We start from the raw sequence: 5,131 nt of genomic DNA on the forward strand, positions 1-5,131 counted from the left end.
CGCCCCTGCCCCTGCCCCACTTTCTCCCTCACTGTGGGGGCCTCAGTCTGCCCTTCCTGCCCCCTCTTCCCCCCATGCCACTTTCCCTTCATAGAATCACATGCTGTGCTGGGCAGAACTGCAGCTGCGTGTCTGAGTCTACGCAAGCCCCTCCCCACCTGCTGCAGCCACCTGGAGCCCACACCCAGGCTGCCCTGCAGCCCTCTGTGCTGCCACTGCTGTCCCACCTTTGGGGGGCCTAAGCCCCGTTAGCCCCAGGCTTCCACTGCCTATCTGTCTGAGTGAGAATTTGGCCAGTGTCCTGAGGGATCAGAGCTACTAGAAGTTTGACTTTCACAGGTAATAGGTAATAGTTTCTTACTTCTTCTGGTTATTAAAGACTCACAGGCACTTTTCATAAGAGTAAAAGGTAATTGCAAATTCCAGTGTAACCATCTGTAGTCTGTGCTTTTAATTGGATTTCAGACTCTTCTTTACTTCCTGCCCTAAATTGTTATGTAGCATTGTTATGAACCATTAACCAGCTGCCACGTGCTAACACAATAGTATAGCTGTATTTTCCTGGCTGGTGAAGTGATTCTTGTATATATGTAATTTGTAAAGAGCTTTGGGGTTTCTACAAATGAAAGGTGCTTCAGAACGTACCACACCAGATCACAAGAGTTGTTGTAGGGGTGTATAGTTGGAATTTTTTGCAGGCAGACGCAGAGAAAACTCCAGCAGGAACATACTAAATTGCAAGGTAGAGACTCTGTGAAGACTCCCATTCAGTGAACTTTGCAGAAAACAAATGCTAACTGGCTAATTGCATGTTGCTACAGTCCAGGAATAGCACATGAATTAGAAGAAGTGGGGGCTGGAGGAATTCTCCCATTGCACCTCTTGATATGCTAGTAATTAGAAACAGCAGTCTTTACCTTGTTGCAGTCCCCAAAGCACTAGGGCCAGATGCGCCAAACACATGTAGCTCTGAGACCACCTGCCAAGGAAAGAATAGAATCATCATTTGCTGAACATGGCAGAGGCGCCTGCTGATAGGATGTGCTGTTGCATAACAAGTAGCTGTACCACCCTCCCCAAAGCCCTAAATAATTTCTTAATATAAAAAATGCTATTAATTTTTCATGCAGATTATCTCGCTTGTGTGTGATTGTGCAAGGCTGTGAATGCTAAGAGCTGTTGTGACAGAAATGCAGAGCTCAGCAGCAGGAACTGAAATACCTTGGAGAAAAAAAGAATCTTCTCTAAGCCTGAATCTCATGTATGGATGAAAAACATCTTGTAATCACACCCAGCACCAATCTCCCCTCACTAACTGTCTACTCTACCAGACTCTGGGGAGAGAGGATGAAGAGCTCACCTTCACATTCAGTTAGACCCCCATCTCCCTCAATCACACCTTGTTTTGAGCATCCCCTATAGGTAAAACATTGCATTTTACAGGGAAGTTGAATCCACAAATACTTTACCAAGTTAAATACACAGATGCAGAGGAATAGCTAAGACAAAGACAATTTTTGGGAAATAGAGAAAAAATACGTTTTCTGCAGAGATTTGAAATGAGATGCAGTGTCAGTGAAGCAGAAGGAAGCAGAAGAGGCTGTTCCAGATGGTAGGTTCTGCAGAGAAGAAGGATCTCAGGCAGCCAGTGTTTAGACTGTGAAGGGACACAAGCAAGGCTAGCTTTACCTGTGAGGAAGGAGTGGCAGATTGGAAACAAAAATCTGTTTACAGAAATTCATTAGAAGCATGAAAAGAAAATCCATCACAGCATGACTCTACAGACCCTCAGAAATGCACAAAATCAGCTCTGGAAAGTCCTCATCTCAGTTTCTGAAATAGGTTTCCTATGCTACTGACAACCAGCAGACTTTAGGCATCGCAGTAGCAAGGGGAGGCCAGCAAAGACAGTTAAGATTTTGCAAATTATATAAATTCCTTTTGATACATGCAAAAAAGAATCAAAGCCAGAAAGAGCATGGCCCCTTCATATCACCCATCCTGTTCTCACTGTACCCTAGGTGTTACATGGACCATCTGGTGGCTGCACACTACAAGAGACCTACCCAGTCAGCAGAGCCATCCATAGAGAATTTTGATTTGAGTATGTGTGGCCATGAGACAAAGATTGTAAACAAGAGTTGCACTAGGTAAGTCCCCCTTTGGCTGAGCTGAAAGAAGCTCTACCAAATATGCCTCAGCTAGAAGTCACTCTTTATAGATCTCACATTAATTCTAACAAGAAATCAGTTCTTACAAACTTCACCCCTACAGTTAACTTGAATAAACCATCCAGTTGCTTCTCCTGATAGATCTGTTGCATTCACGTAAGTGGACTTCCTATTGGGCTACATGTGTGTTTAGTTACTGCAGCAACATTTTGCTTGCAGTGTCCCACTATACCAAAATCTTTCCTGAAATTGGGGGGTGGGGGGAAATCAAGCACATCGTCAATAGCCACAGATTCTTTTATTCTAAGAGTGCAACCGGCTGGGAATTCTTTGCCCCCAAACACACTGGCAGAATCAATCTCACTAGGATTCAGGAAGAACCAGACAATTACTCAGACATCATCTTCATCAGAGGTATAAATAAGATTTAGCCCTTAACTGCATGAGCTGAAATGGGAGTGAACACCTGTGTTGACATCCCATCTGAAAGAGACCACAGTAGGGGAGTTAGGCTCCAGATATCCTTACCCTTCACGCGCGTTTCTAGAGGCTGAAGATTCCCTCGCTGCGGCCATCTGTTACCCAGACAACATCAATCTTTTGAGAAACAAAGTTTAATTGAGAGGCAATGGCAGCAGAAATTGAAAAGAGAGATAGAGTATGGAGAACATACCTCATCTGAATAGTTTGCAAAGCCCTGTGTGAAAGGCTCCCCTTAACTTACAGAGAAAAACAAATGTCTCGTATCTCTAGAAATTAGCTTCCTTTGATCGTGTCTTTATTAGCTCATCACATTCTCCCTTTGCTGTGTTCAAAGAAGCCTGGTGTGATCTCCCATCAAACCTTAACAAGTCTCAGGTGTTTGAGTTCATTATCTCATCAGGGTGAAGCTACATCAATAGTTTCACATAGGAGTGTTGATCCAGAGTACAGCCTAACCACATTGGAAAAGTCTTTGTCTCCTGTACAAGAACTACTGTCCTCTTATCTTCCTGTCACTGAATCCAGCCTATTTCCTTAAACACTCTTTACTTGTCCAGGCTACTGATTTTTAATTTACATGTCCATTTTTCTGACTATAGGTGCCTTGTCATGCACACATGTTGGGTGCTTCTATCCTAGTGGATCACAGAGGTAGTGAAGACCTGTGCAATTTCAAATCCCTATTAATTTTCCCGTGCCAGGAAATATAAATTTTTGACAGACTTCAGGCTCTCTGTCATAGGACAAATCCAACAAGATTATTTTCCTGAGGATGCAGAAAGAATTCCAATTCGCTCTCTATTTCTCTGAGAAAGGTTTGTGTTTACTTCACAACTCACAAGATCATAACATGCCAATCCTTGCATCTAAAATGAAAATCATCCAAAATACAGCTGTTAGGCACTAAAAAGAGAAAACATACCACTGCTTCTAGATGTGCTTCACTATCAAACAACCAGACAACTATATAAACACCTATGGCTCAACAGTGCTCAGCTCAGTTAAACTACTGGTTCAGGGGTGAGTTGTACCCATCCTCTTTCTCACTCTCACCATCAATACCTTTTTCAAGTGATTGGCCTGTACTTCTACTTCTTTCAATGTAAAATCCCATGGTCCACTCTAATTTTAAACAGGACCAATCATGTTACAGATCCCCTTCTATAGCAGATCAAATGGGATTTAGACCATAAAACAACCCTATTTTCAGGAGTTGTGACCCATATGACATTGTTAAGACATAGAAGAACTTCCTTCAAAACAAGAGGGTTTTTAATTTATTTACAGGGTTATGATGGACAGAGAAAGAGTTTAAAATAAGATAAACCTATGTGTATGTTATCTTACCTATGCTCAGCTTTGGTCTCATGAAAGTAAGGGAACCACTCAGCTCCTAATTCCACATCTGTGGAGATGAATTACAAAACAATTGTCAGTTCCATTGTCTGAGTGATTATTGGCCAATGAAGTGTCTATAGCCACTGATTTGTGGTTCCTGCACCCCAACTTAATCACCCTTTATCCTGTAACACAATAACAAGAGAGATATGCTTAATATTAAAATAATAATAATAATAATAACACACACTTCTACCAGAGTCTTCTCTACAACTTAGGGCAACACACTCAGCACGGAGCTCCTTCGCCCTCTGAGAAGAAAGACTACTATAGCAAAAGAAAGCTGGAAGAGAATTCAACAAAGGGATGACTTCCCTCCCATGAAAAGAGAAAGGCTATCCTGAACGGAAGAGAAATAATGGCTTCAGAACATGTCCCACATGGCTCGAGCATGAGGGAACAAGTGCTCTTGTTCTAAAGAAAAGTTGTGGGACTATTCTGCCTGCACAGCCTCTCTTCAACCTTATTTGCTTAGATTGCTGACCAGGGCAGCAATAAGTGCTAGTGCCAGGAGCATTTTACAGAAACTGGACGATGACTTTCCCCCAGTCATTCCTAGGCCATATTCAGAGTGGGGACTTAGAGGTAAATGATGGGGTGCATCATTCTTACTCCTCTATTCAGCCTTTCATATTACCAAGAAGATCTTTAGCTACACAGCAGACAGATATCAAATATAGTAATTATCTAACTCTTCCCCAAATCTTTCTGTTTAATGTTGTTCAGCTACATCAGGTATATTTTTGAGTCCAAAGCCAGGATTGTTTTTTCCATACTATTATGGTTAGACCCAATACAAACATTTAAGTTACACAGACAGGCATTAGTCTATTACAGCACTGCTGAGTCAAGTCAGGACACCTCCTGGGAAGGAAACATAGCAAAGCTCAAGCAATTCAGCAATTTTCTGATGCTTGTTGAAGATAACTTTTTGATACAGATGGTAGAGAGGCCAGCTGGTTAAGGGTGGGGGGTAGGAACTATTCTTGACTTGCTGCTCACAAATAAGGAAGAATTGCTTGAGATTGTGAAGGTGGAATGTAATTTGGGTGACAGTGGGCACATCTACACAAGATGCC

The sequence above is a fragment of the Gavialis gangeticus genome, unplaced genomic scaffold (genome assembly GCF_001723915.1).
Source record: "Gavialis gangeticus isolate Ggan-Ray unplaced genomic scaffold, GavGan_comp1, whole genome shotgun sequence".
Classification (NCBI taxonomy): Eukaryota; Metazoa; Chordata; order Crocodylia; family Gavialidae; genus Gavialis; species Gavialis gangeticus.